Source organism: Corvus brachyrhynchos, unplaced genomic scaffold (assembly GCF_000691975.1).
Source record: "Corvus brachyrhynchos isolate BGI_N302 unplaced genomic scaffold, ASM69197v1 scaffold331, whole genome shotgun sequence".
In the NCBI taxonomy this organism is placed as follows: domain Eukaryota; kingdom Metazoa; phylum Chordata; class Aves; order Passeriformes; family Corvidae; genus Corvus; species Corvus brachyrhynchos.
In genome coordinates this window covers 699,269-720,105 of record NW_008237229.1, presented here as the reverse complement: position 1 = coordinate 720,105, position 20,837 = coordinate 699,269, and the positions used below count along the sequence as shown (strand labels likewise).

The following is a 20,837-nucleotide window of genomic DNA, read 5'->3' as shown; positions in this document are numbered from 1 at the left end:
TTGACAGCATCTTGACAACCATTTCAGTTAAAAGAGAGAGAGTGTGAGACATGGCAGGGCGCTTGGAGAAAGATTTTTTTCCAGTGAGAGCCTAGAGTGAAGGAAATGTTGAGGACTAACCACCTCAGCAAGGATGCTGCAGGAAAGAGGCAAGTTTAGCCAGAAGGCAGAACTTCTCCTGCCAAGCTTCTCCAGAGAGCAGTGGATTAAAATGAGGAGCACACTGTCCCAAAAGATGGAGATGCTGAGGCATAATCAGGGTTCAAATCCTGTGGTACAAGAAATGCACAGTTATCATTAACAACAATACTTTTGGAAGAGATGGTACACCCTACTCTTTCAAGTACAAACCAATTGTTAGATACTGCAATTAAAACTATGCACAGGAGAGATCAGACTAGCTGCTTTCTGCAGAGTTCATGATCTTCCTCCAGGATCCAGCTGGTGAGTTTACAAATGCAAAGCCTGCAAAAGCAAAGTATGCTGAAGCTATTTTCTCATTGCAGCAGGAGGTATAGGAAGATCCTGTGAAACAAAATCAATTTCTAAAAGAAAGTAACTCAAACTCCCACAGTTCTGCTTGACCTATGTGTTTTTCTGATCTTTTAGTCAGCCTCCCTTTTTAATTTTCCCCAGTACTCTGACATGCGTAATTTAATATTTCAAATTCATTGCCTTTCTGATCTACGTTTATCAGACACTTTGAAGCCAGACATAGTGACACCTTTTTAAAATGACTTGGACAAAAACAAGTGCCCGCACTTTTTACTGTGCGTATGAAAATTCATAAGAGCAAATCATTCCGTGTGCTTTAAAATTATCTAGAAATACCTTTGGCAAAAAAGCATTTCTGTGTGTCTGAGAAGAAAATCACTTCATTTAAGAAACCATCTTTAGACAATTTAGTAAGGGCTACTTTGTGTGCCCAAATTCTTTAGAGACTATTTATCCAAGCAATAGTTGAAAATAATTATCTGACCACATGCTTACAAAGGAAGGCAAGATTTGTAAGGCAGATAATATCTTTCAAGTCTGTATAGCTGGAGAAAGCAGACAAGTTTTCAGGCATCCAAGCCTTTCCCCAGCTCATTTTTTCTCTCATCTTTATAAGCTGGTGTAGTAAAATAAACCATTTACATTCCAAAACTATCACAGCTACAACACTGATACTGATACTCACAAAGCTGGAGACTGAAAAGGCACACTGCATATGGATGTAAGATGTCAGCTGAAAACTCTTACAGCATAGTGGCGAGCAGAAAAACCTCATAACTGTACCGGCAAATATTTCTACAGAAGGGTGTGAGTTGAAGTTCTACCTTAAAGAGCTTCCTGGTGGGAATGAAAAGCTGACAGGGTTTTTAGTTTTATTTCATTTTTTGACTGTTGATGTTAATAGGAATGTCCTGTTCAGAGAATTTCAATGCCAAGAAAAAAAAAAGGCAGGCACAGGGGTGACTGGATGGTGTAGATTCCTCACAGTTATAAACGAAATACCGGAAAACACATCTGGGAGCCACATTGCTGAGGGCTGAACAAAATGAAGCTAATGATCTGAGAGCCAAAGCAGCACTGAGACTGAAGGCAGAGAGAGCCCTGAATATGCAGTAGACCAGAAATGTGAAGCATCATGAAGCATCATCTCTCCATCTGCAGTTGAGAGATTCCAAATTTGCCAGAACTGCTTTCAATATAAATGTATCTGACCTTGTTTACTTCTACCAGACATGCAATGAAGGGAGGCAGCAAAATGCTGAAGAAAATTGTGGCTTTGCTTCTCAATATTCTCCTGTGCCTTTCCCAACCTAATGCTAGTGCTACTTGGGTGCCTGCCTCACTCTTCCCATCAGAGAAAATAAATACAGGTAACAGGACCTGCTCAATAGCAACCTTCAAACCCTTGGAAAAGTCTGTTATACATGGAGGCTGAACAATTCCTACATTTGAGGGATCACAGATCCTTCGTTTAGGTATGTTTGGAGAACAAACCTAACTGAAGTGTCACCCATGACTTTTCTTTTTCCAGTGGCCTTGTGGATAGCAGAAGGGCTGCTGCTCACTGTGATGCTTATCCACATATGTGTAACTGATGTCAGTGATGGAAGAAATCATCCCTCATTTGTTCTTGGAAAGAGTCTTACGTAGGTAATTTTCCTCTACATGGGGCACTTATTCATGCCTTTTTTCAAAGACCCTGTAAGATTGATTGTTCCTTTCTTCCTTTCATCTATGGTGTGTTCCTCCTCAAGTCTCCATGTCACTCATTTCACGTGTGAACAGAGGCATGAGAGGAAGACACTGAGGTCGATCCTGTGGGGGATTCAGCTCAGCTGCACCCCTTGCACTGACGTCTCTGACAACCCTTGGTGAGGCTCACCCAGCCCTGCCTGCTTGCTGCATTTCTAAGGTCACACAAAGATCTGCAGACCCACTGCCTGCTCCACCCCAGCAGACCACCAAGGCCACCAAGTTGGCTGCCCTCAATGCCACAGGAAGGTTTGCAAAGTAGCTCATTCTGGTGTTGTTGCTGTCTCGAGAGGGCAGCTGCCATCCCTCATCCTTCAAGGAGATGAGTCCTCACAGTGCTCCACATCTCACCGGGACATGGTAGCTGCTCTTTCCTTTGTCTCAGTGTGTTATGTCTTCCTTGTGCTTTCCAAGGAAATCTCTAGGCATGAGAGCAGACCTTTCTTTGCACTGTTCTGTGCAGACTCAATCTGGAAGCCCTCTGTCCTCCCCAGCACACAAAGCACCACTGGAGCAGCATTGTCCTCTGGCAACTGGTTTTCACAAGAAGCTGCCAGCTACTGTAATCCTGAAAAAAAGTAGAGGCTCCCTACACAAAACAAAGAACATCCAAACTGTGGAGTGGAACCCACGTATATCTACAGATATCAATTAATTAATGGAAAAATCATTTAGCAAAATTCTGGAAGGGATGGTAAAAACAACAAAACAGAGACAGATTGACTGGTTGATTGCCACCAGGTACAAATTCTATTTTGTCAGTCGCTATTCTGTCTGCAGAGTAAGATGTTAGTTTTGTTTTGTTGATCTTTTTCCTTTTTGAAGTTCCTCATGGAAGCAACAGCTCCATAGAGCACAGCCTCTCATTTTCTTACGGAGCCTTCCAGAACAATAAGGCCCCATGAACTACATCACTGAAAAAAATAAATAGCTTTAATTAAAAAAAGATTGGGTTTTTGGGTTTTTTGTTGTTTGTTTTTTTTTTTCTTAACCAAATTGCTGCTCCCAGGAGAGTTCAGTCAGCACTGCAGAAATGTAGACAAATTAGAAGCCATGAGAAACCAAAAAAAATGTTAAGTAGCTGAAAAGGGGGTTCGGATGAAGAAAAAAAAATGGAAAGGCGTAGCTGTGTGTACAGTTTAGCTGAGCAATGACTGAGGCCATATGTTAACTGGCTACAGGCATCTGCTAGAAATAAACAGCTAGCAGAGGAATAACAAGTTAGGAGAGTAAAAGAGCAACAGTTAGACATAATGACAACCCTAAGAAAGGCAAAATTTAGACTAAACCTCAGTTTTTCTTTTTCCGTAACAGGTCCTAGGAAGTGGAGTATTCCCAGGGTTCTGCATAGAAATACTTTTGCATAGCACACAGCTTTATCCCCTCCCGGTTTAAAGTCACTCATTCTGGAGGACACAATCTTGCACTGTTAATCTCAGACACCAGAGAGGGAGTTTCTACCCATAAGCATCATCTTCCAGATAAAGGTCTTGTTGGCTGCAGGGAATGTTATTAACAGAAGGAATTGCTTCAAAATATTGTCTGTTGCTTATGTAAGATGAAACTAAAAGCAAGCAAGTGGAAAAAAAAAAAAAAAGAATTGGCCTGTTTCTCAAACTGGTCAAACCAGCAAAGCTGAAGTAACTTTGTGCATTTTCTGTCCTCTTTTTTAGGACACAGTTCTGGTTTGGGGTGGGGTTTTTTTAAGAAAATTTAAACTACAGCCCATTGTACCCCAAGTGCCATGATATTTTAGTAACAGCATTGACCTTTCTGACTATTTTCCAGTATCTCAGGACCCTTGAGCTGGTATCTCTTCTGTAACTGGTTAAGTAAAAACCAGGTGTGTATCCTCCTGGGTCATCTCAGTGGATGTATATTTAGGAATGACAATTTCTGGATGATATTCAAACATTCCTCTGGATCCATGTCATCTTGGCAAACGGTTTTAGATGCTCATACTGACCTGTATCTCTTCATCTGCTCTGTGTTTTGCTCAGCCCTGTAACCACAGCCAGTATATGGATTTCATCATGCAGAGGTGCCAAGTCTCTGCAGAATTAGAAAAGAATAAAAGTGTGTGACTCATCCTGAAGAAGACCAGATGTGATGTTCCCATTACCTGTTACAGTGAATACATTACCATTTCAAAACTATCCTGATTTTTAGGGGTTGCACTGACAGCTTCATAGCTTTTCATTATCATTTGGAAGAATTGCTCCCAAAAAGGTATTTTCTCCTATGGTGGATACACAGGGAAGCAGCCTCAGCAGGTTTCAGCTTGAGCCCACCTCTTAAGTTTATTCTTCAACATCTGCATTATGGAAAGATTCCTCAAAGGAAATCTTCAGGACTTTGTGAAGCTTAACCAAAATACTTAAAAATAAACCCAATTGCTAAACATCAAAGCAGTTCTAGAATGTGCTATTCATCTCCCCAAAGCACACAAAGAAACACAGAACTAAACCAAGACTCTCTCCATAGTTACACCTTTATGTTCAGCTTATACCTAGGCCCAGGAGTAGGGTTGACTGTTCAAGTTGACTACTAATGTGGTTTATACATCTCCCTGGCTTTAAAAAACTCCTTCCTCCTCCCTCTGCACCCACCCAGAAGCTCCTCGTAGTGCCTCTGATGTGCCCAATTTGACATAATTTACTGATGACAATACTTAGGAATGTTTAAGCAATCCCTTCCATGAGACCATCTTTTATGTAAGCTTACATTTTCCCTTTCTCTTGGCTTGAAAATATAAAACATAGGATACTCTCCTTCAGTAGTTGCAGGCAAACCATCTGCTCCCCAAAACACAGCATTTGAAGGCTTCAGTAATTTAAGAACTGCTGACAGTTTATACATAGCTTCCTTCAAAATAAAAAGCCACGAGGATAAGGAAAAAAAATTGAAACGTGTCTATCAAGTGATATGCATGCATTTCATACGTGATCTAATGTCTCATAAAGCTGACTTCAGTGACTTACTCAAGAAAAAAAAATGAAAATGAAGGGCTAAAACAAGTAGTGCAGAAACCCTTTAATCTGTAAGAAAGAAGCTGACAATATGTTCAAAGTCTTCCACCAGTATTTACAGAACTAACATCTGACCTTTCACAGACTGAAATCACAGAGTCAAGGTACATGAGCTGGTAACCATTACATATTATTTAGCCTGGAATACTGTTTCTTTTGGTACCACTACATATTTGCAATAAACCAAAGATACCAATTTTCCATGAGTTTGTGGGCACCCTTGAAAGTGACTTTGTCTGGCACATAGCAAATATCCACTTTTTTTATACTCATGTTTAACCACTGCTGGGTCCAGGGCCACTAGTTTGTCCCTAGGCTGAGATCATAGAAATATTGCAGCTCACATCAAAGCCAACCAGAAGCATGAGACAATCTGCACAATGACCTCATGTAAGAGAGGGTAGGAGTTCAACAAACTTCATCTGATGCCTTTACATAGAGTGCCAGGCCATCTGAGCAAGGATTTCAGCATTCCACCTTGCTGCTGCTTACCACAGCATGAGATACAGGAAAAAAAAAGGAAGTAATATTTTTCGTTTATAACATCTACAAAAAAACCCAGACAGGACTAGAATCAAAGACTCGTAGAATCATTTGGGTTGGAAAAGACCTTAAGATCCTTGAGTCTGAGGTCATATGGTTTATGCCTTATAGTTCCCCAAAGTGGACCAAAAATTTTCTAAGGTTAAACCACATGTATCACCTGGAGATAAAGGGTGTTCAGAGAATTAATAAGCCAGAAAACAAAAAAAAAAAAAAAAAATCCATAGACATTTTCCTTAGCCATTTTATTTTGTGGCATTCATAACATGTGATTAGTATGGAACAGTGTGTTGTTGGCTCTGGCAATTTCCTTTTGGGGTTGAAAGATATTGGATAGTGTCTGACAGGGGCACAAACCCCCTCAAACTTGCACTAGCAGCAGTGGTTGGGTAAGGGGAGGTGTTGGGAGGGCACAGAGAGCAGTAATTTCCAGGTAAGCCCTGTTGCTAGTGAGGAAAAATTGCTTATGTATGAAGGCTCTCCCCAGGGATACATTTGGGCAACAGATAAATATTCTGTCGTGGCTGAGGACAAAAGGAGTTCCTGTTCTCTTGAAACCTCTGGTATGTTCTGGTGGAGGAATTTGAAGTCCACCACAACAATATTTCAGCATTTCTTCCACTCTAATTGAAAGAGAGACAAAAGAAGAGAAAACAGCAGTGCAGAAGCACATTCAAATTAAGTGTAATTTTAAAAGAAAGTAATGTTGGAACCTTTTCAAAGTTTGGAATACATTATCATAAACATGTAGTTGTGTAAAAATTAGTGTTCCAGGATGTTCTGAAATAATGGCTAAAGCAATCACCCATGTATTACCTAAAGGCAGTATAGTGGCATTGTTAGATATGATGCCACAAACTCTCCTTTAGTAATACCCTCATTTTCCTGTCTTTAAAACACATTTTCCAAATGTTGCTCATCCAAGAAAACATTTCCCTTGACAGATAATTGATTTCAGATTTAAAAACAAACAGAAACCCCAATAGCAACCAACATATCCACTGGAAAATCAGCCATTGTTAAGCCCCAGTGATCTCTATTATACTTGCAGATATCTGCAGTACTGTCCTCATGCCCTGGAAGAAGGATGTGAAACTCTGACATGGGAGATTTGAAATAATCTGCACCAGAATTTCCTGGCAATTACCATACTAATGAAAAACTGCTTAAATTTAGTCAGCCATCTACTCAGGGAAAGGAAGAGCTGGGGGCAAAGGAACTCCACGAGTGTCTCCTAGTTGTCACCCAGACACTTTGAAACAGATTCAGCAGATATAAATTACGGGTTTTTAAATGGGGGGGGTGGGGTGAAATAAATCAACCAAACCAGCAGATCCACCCTCCTCCTGAAGTACACATGGACAAAGCCTGCTGTTCTAGGACATTTGTTCAGGCTGCAAATTCAGGCCCTCAAAAGCAAGGACATGGCATGATCAAGGCTGTAGTGCTCAGAGATCAGGAAGGACTTATGCTGCAGAGTAGTCCAAAGACCGACAGTTTTGCCCCTTGGACTCGATTGTGTTTGCTTGGAAATGGGAAGACACCGACAAGGAGCCCAGTGCTGCAGGCAAGTTATTGAAAGCAAACTTTGAAAACACCAGTTTCAAGGGCACCTAAGCACTTAAAGATGCTGACTTATGCCCCCTGACATTATGAGCTATTAGACACTTAATCCAGCTGGGTGTTTTGGAAAATCCAAGCAGACGTTTAAGTACCTTCAAAAATCATGTCTGAATGGGGACCGTGTTACTTTTGTATTTATAATGTGGTGACCAGCTCACTAAGGAAAGCAACTTTTAACTGCTTTCACTCAACTGGACAAAAATAGTAATAAAATAAATAAAAGGGCTAATTTGGAGGAAAAAAAATCATTAAAATGTTCTTATTTATTCGGTATATTGAAGGTCACTTTATTGAACAAATAAAATGTCTCTTAGGCACACTCTGTAAATTTTCAGTCAAGCTTCCTTTTCCATCTAAAGGCAATGAACTGGACCACACATCTCTTTACAGAGAGCAATATAAAAGATACAAAGCAATAAAAAATTTTAATCTATTATTTTATATTTCTTATTCAGGTTCAGCAACAAAACCATTCTGGGACAACCTAGGGTCCAAACCACAAAATATCATATTACACGTTCCCAATAAACTTTAATAAAGTCATTTCCTAGCTTTTCATTTGTTTGTTTGTTGCCTATTAGCCATTTGTAAATCCTACTAGCATTCCTCTGTGGCAATAGAATAAGTGAAAAGAGAATATTGTCTGAAGAAGCATTTCTATCCTAACGTCTTTCCAGAAACATTGACAACAGACATCTGGATTATTTTAATGCAAACATCCACCAAGCACTATAAACTTTCTTAGTCTAGTTGTAACTACCTCTGTTTGTAAAAAATCTTCCTATTGGTAAAATTAGGCAACAAAATACATTTTCCTTTGCACCTAGATAAGAAAAGGACCCAATCTCACTTGGAGACCCGAAGGGAGGAAAAAAAAGTTCATTTGTTCTTCCTCTAATAGCCTCTTGTTAGAGATATCTGTACCTACATTAGAGATATCCATTAACTATCCAGAAGATTAGGAGTAACAGCATCTTTGGAACAGAGGATGGGGCGTTTTCTCCAAATAGCACTTGCATAAGACTAGAGTATCCACAATTACCTGACTACATTATCTTAGTCTCTGATCCAAACCCACTGGCAGCCACTCTACTGTCTTCAGCAGACTTTGGAGGAGGTGCTAAATGAACAACTGATGCATTCGAGTCCAAATCTTACACCTGTTCTTTTATTTTCTTTACCTCCCTTGTAATACAAATGGGCACCTATAGATGATTAACCAGAAGTGGAAAAATTGAGCTCTGGAAGACTCTCAGTCCTGCTTTTAAAGCTACAAGACTAAATGTTCCTGTGACAGATGCTGCATGGAGGAGTTCTATGCTCCTGGCTCCATCAATATGTGCATTCCCCTCATTTCTGTGACTGCCAACAGCTTCATTAGAGAACTCCAAATTAGAGATCTCCAAATGGAGATCTCTTAAACAAGACTGGTCCTTCAGCAGCCCCTATTTGAAAGCACAATAAATTACGAATCTGACAGAGTGATAATTTTACTGAAATCTGATTTTATCTCATCAGACAACTGTAAGTGCAAGTAAGTTAATAATGTACGCTCTTCTCTCCTGTGGCAGGGATTTGAGCTGACAGCCCATCACAAAAGATTTCCTGTCATTGTAACACTTCTTGTTACTATGTAAAGAAGCCAGGATTGCTAATGAAAACTACTTTTTTGGGTACCATTTTCAATTATAAGAAGATTTGTGCAGGGTTTTTGGAGATGTGGTGCTGATTCCTTGCCTCCATACTACCTCCTGCATTCGTCTTTTTATTTTCTTTCATCTCTTTTCTGATGCCCCACATCCCATCATGCCACACTGCACTCGTTAAATAAACCCCTAAATCTAGCTTTTGTCTAGCACTAATCCTTTTATTTCCTAAATCTTATTTAATCCAAAGGGCTTCCTTTCATCTCTTTAACTGTCAGTTGGATCACTCCTGTTTCCTATCAACAGCTCCTGAAAATCCTGTATGGAGTTAAAAAGCTTTCAAGTGTTTCTATGATTCTCATTAGATTCTGCTCTCCCCAACACCTGCTAAAGACCATATTGCTGCTGCTCATGCCCTTGTGCCTCCCCTTGCCTTGACACAGCTCACAAGCCATAGTCATGTTAGAAAGGGTTTCCCCACTTTTTCTGGAAAACTCCCTGCCTAGTTTCAGCCCATACATTAGCAAGACTTGGTTAAGTATGCATTGTTTAATACAGGGCAAAACTTTTTAGGTAGAAGCCATCAGGGAGAGGGTCACAAGGAAGCTTTCCCTGGAGCCACAAGGAAGGGGTTCTCAGTTGGTTTTTCATGCATTAAATCACTGTCCATGAAAAGGTGTCGGCATTTCCGCCTTGTACTCCTGTTTCTCCTTTTGATCCCTCAGTGGCCAGTGGAGCAAAACTGGTGGAAGAAGCAGCTTTCAAAAGTCTCTCCCCGTAAGGAGCACCTGTTTGCTAACACCCATCAGGTGTCTGCAGCAAGGTCCTGCCTTCCCACTGCAAGACACTTTAGAGTGAGTCCATGTGCCAGGTGAGATGTTGAGCAGAAGTTACAGTGAGAGGACACCCCAGTTCTCATACTGCCCATTTGCAGACCATGCATACCAGCTCTCTGCTCCCAGCCTTCAGCAGGCCAGAGCAGCTCCTCACAATCTGCCCTGTTCAGAAGCTCTCAGAGAGGCTGTACAAATGCCTTTAAAACTTTCTGCTCCTTGCAGCCTCCCACAGTGCATGTGACAGCAGCAGAAGCCAAAGCCCAGAGCTGGTGAGTGTACAAATACCATTCCCTCCAAAGGGAGGCAGAGCTGCTATTGCTACTCCATGGTGGGAGGGAATTATCACACCACCCACTCTTCCTCCAGACACCTCTTCACCTCCTTTCAAAAGCGCTTGTTGATTTTAGAGTATAGAGATGACCAGTCACTTTTACACCCTACTGGACAAACAGCCCAGAACATCAGATTTAGCAGTTCAGATTTAATTAAAAATGTGTGGAATTTATTTCCATTTTTCCCCCTCTGGCAGTGGCAAGTGTGACTATGAATACGTGAATGACACCAGGAGCAGTGTACTCACTGAGTCATGAGCACCCTCGTTCCTTACTGACAGAGACCATGTACAGAGAAAAAGGCCATTCAGAGCCACCATTCAGCAGCACGAACATGATCTCTTGAACCTCACTAATTTCAGGCATGGGATTTCATGCTGAATGCTGCCATGTGGGCCCACTGTACACAGCCAGTTAAACTGGCTAAATGGCTGCTGCAGTCCACAGCTGCTCTGGTTTGCATTCAGAAGCAAGCTGTTATTTGCTTCCTTTTGCACAACACAAGCCTTATCTCTCTGCAGACATGCAGTAGCACGTCTGCTACCTTTGCACTACCATACTCATGTCTTAGATGGGGTGGGTCCAAGCAAGTTCAGTCAAACTCCAGAGGCTTTTTTTAATGCTGAAATATTTTCTAAGAAGGCAATAGCAGGATGAATGGGACTGAAACAAGCATGGGAACACAGTAACTGTAAATTTATCCTCACTTGTCTCTTTCATATAATGCTTATTCAAAATCTTCTAGTGTTTTTAATTAGATTTTTCTCATTGTGAGTTTTGTATTTTACTTATGTAATGGTACTCCAATGAAGTTAACTAAGAGCTACAAAATTCAGAACTATATTTTTAAAAAATCTTTCAAAACCACAAATGTCTTGTACTGAGGGTTGAACAACTTGCTTAAGGATCTAGAATCTAACCTTTCCTCCAGCTCGGGTATCAAATGCTCCTACCCAGAAGGTCATCCACCACCCTTGCAACCCCTTTCTCCAGTGTGGGTGTGATAACAGGACCCAACCCAGCCAACCCTTTCGGAGGCGATTTTCCAGCATGGTTCTGGAAATTGCAGTGAGCGGGGGGTGACCATAATAACCACTGGGAGAAGGCATGAGCTTCACAGATATGAACTGTGCAGTGCCAGTTCCCCTCCATGGCAAGCACAGGGCTGGGTGACCAGGGCCTGGCTGTCTCATTTACTTAGTCCTGACAGATGCAGAAAAGCAGAGCAAGAAGTTTCAGATTTCACCAGTCATTTATAATGCTACCTCATCATCATCCACCGAAAGGTATGTGATTTCAACTACCAAATATAACAATTTATCAATTAAAGGGGACTCCTCTCAGAAAAATTAGATTTTTTCCTGTGATATCTGTGAAAGCAAAAGCCGAAGGAAGAAGTAGCCAGTGCAGCCAAAATCTCAAATTGACACCAGTAGTTTAAAAACAAACTGCTGTTTTATAGCCATGCAATGTAAAGGATGTGAGGTGAGTGTAATTTGAGTGGAACAGCTTAAAGCTGAAGAACAAACAGTCCTGCTGCCCTTTGAGCCTGATGGAAGAGGTCTGCAGAAATGCTGCTATGAAAGAGGGGTCACAACCAGTCTGGGGGTTATAAAGGTGTGTGTTGCTACGAGACAGTCTTGGACTAAAAATCAGTAGCACCAGCATGTATTTTGCAGCTGACAGAATGCTGGAGAACCATAGACAATGTAAAGGAAATTATTTTAGAATTCATGACTACTTTATCATCTCCAAATTTGCCACTTCAACCTGAAGTGACATGAAAGAATAGAACTGTGGTAATATTGGGAATATAGGATAGCGCCTACTATCTAATGACATGGCACTTCCAGCAATGAGAGGGACAAGCAGTACAGTCCATCGACTCTTCAAAGCTACCTGGAGGCCAGTTTTAAGTCAAGAGACCTGCCATTATATGTACCTCATATCCTGCATTCAGCAACATCCATCTCACATGCACACAAAACTTGCCGATGGACCACCAAAGCTCCTCACACAAAGTGGTGGTCATGTCCCCATACTTAACAAAATGAGAAGAAGTGCCAGCAGTAGGAAGTGTAACTGGCAAACAATCATTTGTCATCTGGGTAATTTTAATAGGGGCTGTGGTAATAATTAAAAAAACACAGCGGAAGCAAACATTGGACATAAGGCTCAAAATCTGCCTAAAAATATCTAACGTGTCATGTAACTGCCTAAATGCTTAAGTAAAGGTTCTCTGGCAGGTTTGCTACTTCTGCCATGACTTTGGTTCCAAAAACACATAGGCAAAAGCAGCACCTAGGCATATTCCACAAACAATGGCAAGTTGGAGAGAAATGTAAAAGAAAATCCCCCAGATTCTCATTTTTCATCTGGCTTCACTTTAGAGTCTTTCATATCCTGAGGTCATCCCTCTCCAGGAATTACATGACTTGCCTTTTACCAAAGCAGTTCACAGATAGTAAATATGTTTTATAAGAGAAAGCTGGAAGGGAAGCAAAAAAATCGTAGCTGGGTCTTGACTTTCTCTTACATTTTTGGATGAAAAATTCAAAATTATTTTCCCAACTCTTTTTTTCTCAATGAAGAAAAATATTTCAGAGAGCCAACTTGAAGCTACTCAAGGAGATACTTAGCAGTGTGCCCGGGGAACCTGTTTCAAGGGTTTAGGGGTCCATGAGTGCTGCTCAGTTTGAAAGAACCTTTCAAAAATACAGGAGCAGGCAATCCCATTGTGTCCTAAGTCAAGCAAGCAGGCAACAAGACCAGCTTGACTGAACAGGAAACTCCCCTTGGAAGGAAGAAGAAATTGTGTGTTTGCTGGAGGTGAGGTCAGGCTGTACAGGAAGTTCACAGGTGGTCAATGGTTGCAAATCTTTTGGATGTAAGTAATACCTGTTCATTACTGATGGTTGGTTTGGGGTTTTTTTAGCTCCTCATACTAATTTTTAGAAATTTCTAAGCTGCTTCCCATGGGAAAACAAAGGAGATTGAGAACAACAGCACCCCATTAGAGAGAAGGTCTATCTGTCCCAACACTGTCTCCAAACTGACCAACCACTTGTCTAAAGGAGACCATGAGTGGTGCAAGACAACTGTAGATGGTGATGTTTTGTGGTAAATACAACATTTACTAAAAACAAGCTGGAAAATCTTTCCGTTGTAAATGCAACTACTCCCGTAGAGCTCATAATTACTATTGTTGTCATCTTCATCATCAAATTATCATTCAGCCAAGGAACTGTTGAGTAAAGTCATCAACTTGCTGTAGTTATAAAAGAAGAAAAGCAGGAAGGGTAAGTAACATCACAGAAATTATTTTAAAAACAGCCTTGTCACAGAGAAAATTAAATCCTTTCCACCACTCACACTGCCAACTAAATATTTGTGTTTATCTCTTCCCATCCTTTGTGCTATCCTGGATGTGGGGGATGACCGCATCTTTGGTGAGGCATTGAAGCAGCCTGATGGGCAGCTGCAACATTTTCCAGGGAGTACAGGAGCATTTCAGAGATCCCTGAGAACAGGCTGAATCACAGCACTGTCTGTTTGATCGGCTCTCTCTCCCAAAGCATCTGGATGGAGCTCCAGACAAGAGATGCTCAGAAAAGGAGTTGGCTGCTCGCCCTGCTGCAGATGAAGAATTTGAGCAGCACAGAGAGCACAGGGGGAAGGGAGTGCATTATTTCCAGTGGAGGAGAGACACAGCCAAAAGATGCCCCAGATTTGAAGGAACTTTATCAAAATACAGAATCAACACATTTACTTGCAAAGGGAGGGAGGAAATTCCAGGATAAATTGACTGGATTTTGAAAGGTCATCCCCAAATCTAGTGGCTAAATCTAGCCAAATCAAGGTGTAATTTCTTCTCTTGTGGTACAATAATTCACAGAATTTAGGGTAAGAGATTCAAGTCCAAATCAGTTCCATTTCCCTAACAGGGTTATTCATACTGTGCTTTCACGGGTACACAGGAGGAAACCTATGGCATTTTCAGGGTTCCTCTGAAAGGAACGCATAAAAGGCTGAAAAAGTCAGCCTTTTAAGTCCAGTTTGTACAGGTGCAAGTGACACAAGGTAAAAACCAGTCATGAACTGCTTCCAGTGCCACAGGCCATTGAGTACTGATGTTATTATAAAACCTGGGGACACAGCAAGCAGGTGTTAGACTGACCAAGGGGTTCTTGCACCAGTTTATCTGGAAGATGGAGGGAGGGGGTCAGTGTTGTGGGGAGGCTGTAACCCATGTGTTAGCATCCCCTGGAGCAGCCTGTTCACTCCCACATCATGTGACTGATGTGCAGTCACGTGAAATTGCAATGGCATTGAGTGTGTGCCAAGGGTGGACACTGCCCTGACTGGCATGGACAGGAATCCCTACACTGCCCTGGTCAGATGCCATGGTTATGAAGGGTGTTGTGCTTCACCACATGTAGAGGAACAGAAATCTCTGCAATCAGATATTTTCCTTTCTCATGGAAGTAGTGGGTAGTGGCAACATGTCTCAGCTCTGAACTAGATCATGTGGAGAAGCAGGATGACATATTCAGCTGCTTTCCCACCCCCTCCTCACAAAAGATAGCAAATTGCCTATTGTTCTTTATTTTCTTGCACATCATTTTGAAAAAGCCTTACAACCACTAATTTGGGTGTTTGCCAGAATGAAAGCACCCCTAACATTCAGAAATTACACTAGAATAATTAGGCACAGGCAAGCCTTTTTGCACAGAAGGTGAAACGAGCTGAAATACTTGCATAGGCATGGCCATTGCATATACCAAAGGTTCTTCTGAGCTCTGAGAAAGCCTGAAACATGCTGCTTCAGTACTAATAAAGTTTCACTCTTGGTAATCACCCAGACTCAGAGTGGCCAAAAGAACTGGCGCAGGATAGCTCATGTCCTTGCTCTCTCTTTCACTCACAGCCTCTTGTGTTTGCTGCCAAACACTGATAATCCCCTTACTGCAGACCATTGAGCCTTTGGGACCATGGGAGTAAAACAGTCAAGCACCAGCTTTTTGTGACAACTCCAGTGCTGGGAGAGAGAAGCAGAGACTCCTCCTGGAACATCAACTGCATGCAAGTATAGGGTAAAAGAAACTGACCCTTTGAGCTTTACAGAGCATGAGATGCAACCCATGTGACCATCCTCACCAAAGGGCAAGAGTGGAATCAAGTGGAGTCTCCCTGTGACACAGCCCCAGCTTTAGTGGGAGACTCCGGCCATGTTCCATAATATGAACTGCCAAGCCCTGACCAACCCACCGTGAGGAACCAGCATCTGCAGCCTTGCTGGCTCTGAGCACCTATGAGTGATTATACAGACACTCCAGACACTCCACACCCTCCTTCTTTCTGCCAGGCAGCACCTGGAATGGTGAGCCCAACAGTGGACGTGTAGGAAGTGGGTTATGCAGCAAGTGGGGTACTGCTATGAAGAAAGGAGGGGTTATGCCCCCTTGAACTTGATTTTTGCCAAGCAGGAAAGCAGAACCAGATACAAGGAGCTCAGCTATTCCCCTTTGTTGCTCTCACACACACGATGTCAGGGATAAATAAGTACAACCCTGCCAGTACCTCAGCCAGCAGCAGAAGCACCAGGACTCCAGGTGCCCTTCCCTCCCCACCATGCACATACTGGAGGTAGGAAAGTTGTTCTTGGCATAAATTCAGTGGGCATCTGTGCTTGCAAAGGTCTTCATTGCAGAAGAGGTGAGAGAGCTCCTGGGAGTCTCTCAGGATTCTGGTAAACAGCAAACTTTTGCAACACGAGATTTAGCAGGACCTCAGAGAACTTAAAGCAACTCTATTTCTAAATATTTGCTCCACCTTTCAGTGAAGCTCCTACAGTATTTGCATTCACAGAGAACAGGGCTGAAGTGGATCCAACTCAGGTGGACACATTCCCACACACGTGTCCTGATCCATCTGTGATTTTTGTCAGTGTCACTGCAGTTGCAGACAGCAGTGGAATAACTCCTGTCAGGACATTTTATTGACACAGATGTGTTACATATTTTTGTCTCCACTGCAGGAGACAGCAATGGGTTAGGCTCTGCAACTGCGCACCAACTACAGCTGGTTGGCAGAGCAGAGAAAAGCCTACCTGTTAGAAAAAGTCAATTTTCAAATCCTGCAGTCAGCACATGGTGCTTAAGAGGTCTGTGTAAACCTCTGAAACATGGTCCTTTTCCATGAAGGCTTTATTTGAGAATCTTGGAAAGGCAGCACAAAAGAGAGACATAGTCAAGTTCTGTTACAGAAATTATGAGACCAAAGACCACATTTCCAAGACAGCAAAATCTAGAAGAAAATACCAGGTAGGTAAGTAAATATGTAAAATATTTCCCAGTATCTGAGTTTGACACTGTCATAAAATCACCATTTTCTCAGTCTTCTTGTGCACCTCCTTCCTCTTGCACCAGAACTTAGCCCCTCTCGCCACAGGCTGTCCAGGCTCAGTTAGGAGATACCCCTTCATCCCTCCTCAGGTCTCTTAAGCTGAATGAAAGTCACAGGTGTAGAATTCATGTAAATAGCATAAAAACTCAAAAGCTGAGCTGAATTCTAGCCAAGCAAACCAAGTCTGTGTGGCTTTGTTTTGGAGAAGCTATAGAAAAGAAAATAGAGACAGGAGGCTTTTCAGAGAAGGTTCTTCCAGAAAGTTAATTACAATTTCAGTTTGCAGTTGGGAAGTCACAGCTACAATAAGGACCTTGTAGGTGCAAAAATGCTGTTAGTGAGGATCTTCTTGTTATTTTCTAAGTCCGTGAGAGACTTTTCTCTCTCACAGAAGAGGTAGCAGGGAATGTAAACAACCAAGCCACCTGCAACCTTGGAAAGTCTTGTTTATGGTATAGTAGAAAATATTTTGATAATGGATGTTTTAGGATTTTGGCCAATCACCCCCAAGGGGGGGCTGGTCCTTTGTCCAATTAGACTATGAAGAAAAAAGTCTATAAAAGAGTTTGTAAAATAATTAAATAAATCAATCTTGCTGCACAATTCCTGCCTGCTGGATCTTCTCCTCCTCCTCCTCCCTATGGCTGCGGGACACGGTGATATACCGTAGGAACCAGGCCTGCGGTAATAGGACCTCTGTCTCATAATCTCAGCATTTGTTTTCAAAGTAAAATAGACAAATATTTTCCCCCAACAGCATAAATGAATAGCATATGTGTCCTGCAAGAAGAGGGTGTGTTTGAGAAGAACAGTGGTTTTTATCTTCCACACAACTTTTTCCCCTTACTAGAAAAACCTGCTTGAGAAAGAATCTTCCAAAACTTTTCTATTTTGGGCTCTGATGCATCCCTCCCCTTGCAGGACATTCAGAGAAAGACTTCAGCACTGATGCAGGTGTACACCTGCTACATTCGTAGGCACACATTAACCACTTCTATGCCTTTACTGCTTTAGACACTGTACATGAATTGTATGATGCAACCTCCATCAATACCACAAAACTTCCTGACTTTCACCACCACAGAAGACTAGGACACTCAAGAAGAAGGCTCTGTGTGCAATTCCTGATCTAAAGCCCAGTGAATCCAACAGACAGCCATGTCCCTCTGTGGGGCACTGAGATGGGATAGGACTTTGAAGCTCACTGGGAGTATTAAAAAACACCGTGGGGGAGATGATTAACAACCAGAAGACTTCCTGGCTGTGGAAAGGGAACTCGATGGGTCATCTCTGGCAGTTCCCACAGCAGCAGCACCACAGAGGGAAACAGGGCAGACCCTCTGGTAATTAGATCTCAGGCTATTCACATGTTCAAGCAAAAACCTTGAATTTCATTTCATACGTTGATAAGGCACACCAAAACATCAGGAAGTGATGTCATTTAAAACTCCAAACAAACAGACTGAAGACACAGATGATGCTGAAGATAGATGTGAGCTCAACTTTAAGATTAGATTCATTTTGGGATGTCAGGGCATGTGGGAACACCAACAAACAACCTACAATGAAGGTGTCTGAAGCTTTAAAACAGTATTATTTCTGAAAATATGAGTTTGGGGTTTTTTTCAGAGAAACAATGCTTTTCTTAGCAAACTTCTTCTTGGTGGGTTTTTACCGGAGAAGCAGGAAAGCCACAGGATCACATCCCACCTCCCTCTGGGATGGTGCAGAATGACAAGTGTTGTGCCTCAAGGCCCAGGGAAAGGGAAGGTTTCACAATCTCTTCCTTCTATTGTAACTCACAGCATCAGAGAGCTCCTCACAAACTGCTGCTGATCCTGCACACTGCAAGAGCTCTTAGTGCAGCTGAACACTGGTGACTCCTGGATCCCTTCCCAGAAAACTCTTCCTCTAGAAAAACAAGTTCTTCAGATTAAAGAGAAATATTTAGATAAACAGCAGGACCCAAGAGATAAAAAGCTGGCCTGGCCAAGAGGAGACTGGAGGTCCTATTTCAGGTACCAAAGCAGTCAGTCACATTGTCAAGAACAAAGGCTAGCATAGAAAGTCAAAACTTCCTTGCTGAGCTTGGATAACTTAGGTTTACACCGATTTATAATTTCAATTGAATTTGTGCATGGGTATGTAAGTTTTAAAAGCAGACAGAGAGTGTTCCAACAAGTTAACCTACTCTAAGATACTCTTGATTTCTTTTCACATATCACTTCAAATTATTTCATTGTCATGACATGTAAAGAAAAAGATGATACCAAGAGTCAGTATATTAAGTTTTAAAAGGTGGCATAAAGACATCAAAGCAGCAAAATGAAAGGATTTCTAAGGTTTTGTTGAATTCAAATCAACTTCAGCAGCTGACAGTGAGATGTCTTTGTGCTGCCACGTTAGGATGCAAAGTGAATGTCATTCTCTGCACTCATTTTCCTACAGGGCCAATCCCACAGCAAGATTTTCATACATATAAATGCAGCCTGCACAAGCTCTTCCACCCAGCTGTAAACCTCAGGATTATTTCCTGCTGTTTTTCAGGCAAACCAATTGCAAATACTGAACAGGCATATTTGTTCAGGCTGTATTCAGTGTCCAATAGTTCACACTTGAGAGAAAATTGGTGCCAAATGAAACAAGCTGGAAGACAGTGGACCCACCAGAAGACCCACCAGAACTGTCAGCAGGTGAGGGATCCATGAAAGAGTCGTAAAGGCGTAATACTGAGACTAACAATGAAATTAATTTTTGTGAGATTTTCAAAGCGTAGAGAAGATGTCTGGACCTGTGACAGAATGGAAGAGCAATAATCATAGGACAAGGTCAATGCAAGGACAAATGATCTTCACTGTGCAATGGCACCTTAGCCCTGATAAACAGATTTTCTTGTATACATATAAGATATCTGAAATAGCCATCCTAAGACATTAATGGAAAAAGTAGTGTCCTTGTTTTCTGTATCAGTAAAGAAATTTAAGCATCCTGGCATTTTGCAATTAAAAAGTAATAATAATAATTTTGGGGGGAAAATTAAACCAACCTAAATCATGGCCCAATTTGTTAGCAACATTAGCTCAGAAGTAAAATACAAAAATCCATTTTGGCCAGGAGAACAAACAAATCTCTTAAGGGGAGTTGTTTCTCAATCTATATATTTATGCATTAAGAAGACAGTATCATTACATCAGGGATCCAAAAGCCAAATTTAATTAATTTCATGAATTTGTGAAGCAGTTGATGCTGCTAGAGCTACTCATTTCTCTTTTTGCTATTATATTGTGTTCTCAGTTACTACTCTTTTTCATTACTTGCTGATAGAGTGCTTAAAAAACCCCAAGACAAACAAATCTCCTAGATATTAATAAAAGGAAGAATTTTCATAAGATATTAACTCTCCCTCTGCCCTCTCCTGAAGAAATATTATGTAAAGAAACCCAGAGTTAGGACTGGTGGGAAGCCTCCAGTCTTGAGTAGCTTTGTGGCGAGGCCCCACCAGAGACGTCAGTCTCACAACTGAAGTCAGTGGTAGGGTGCTGTCTTCCCTTCCTTATCCGAGAGTTATCCTCTCCAACCCATGGCCAAGTCAGGCAGGATTTATAGTCCACCAGGTCAGCTAGCTGCTCAAAACACCAAACAACCTCAAAAATCCCCTCTGGTGGAGGTCTTCAACCCAGCCGAAGAGTTCTTGCACCCCACGAGGGCTCAACAGCCACCTCTGTCCCAACATGGGTCCCCCTGCAAACCATCCCCCCCGGTGCCTCCTCTCCCACTCTCCTCACTCAGGGAATCTGAGACAGGGAGGTTTGAGTGTGGAACAATTGTTTATATCTTTGTGCAGGGGAAATCTGGGATTATTTATGGAAATTCGGACGTTGCTACATACCAGATGCTTTTCTGAGAAGGAAAACTTCTTTTGTTTTGGGGAGAGGGAGGGTTGGAGGGGATTATTTTTAAGGCAGTTTGGAAAAGAGCTGAATGTTTGCTCCTGAATATAGAGGAACTTCATTGAAATAAAACATTGGGGCAAGCATTTCATGTAATACCTAATGTTGCTCAAGTTTGTGAGTCTGAGAAAAACATGACCCAAAACAAGGTCTTCTTCTTCATTGCCAAAAAATAAACAAAAATTAACGAAGTCTTCATAACAGTTTGGTCTGTGCCCTGTAGGGA

At 41.8% G+C, this 20,837-nt stretch overlaps 1 long non-coding RNA gene across 2 annotated transcripts in view; it reads right to left on the bottom strand.

Annotated features, from left to right (window-relative positions):
- Nucleotides 1-20,837, bottom strand: part of LOC108445482 — a 50,078-nt gene that overhangs the window by 9,812 nt on the left and 19,429 nt on the right. For both annotated transcript variants that reach the window (XR_001860356.1, XR_001860357.1), the window contains exon 2: nt 4,214-4,299. This is a non-coding gene — a long non-coding RNA (uncharacterized LOC108445482). The remainder of the gene's footprint in view (nt 1-4,213; nt 4,300-20,837) is intronic.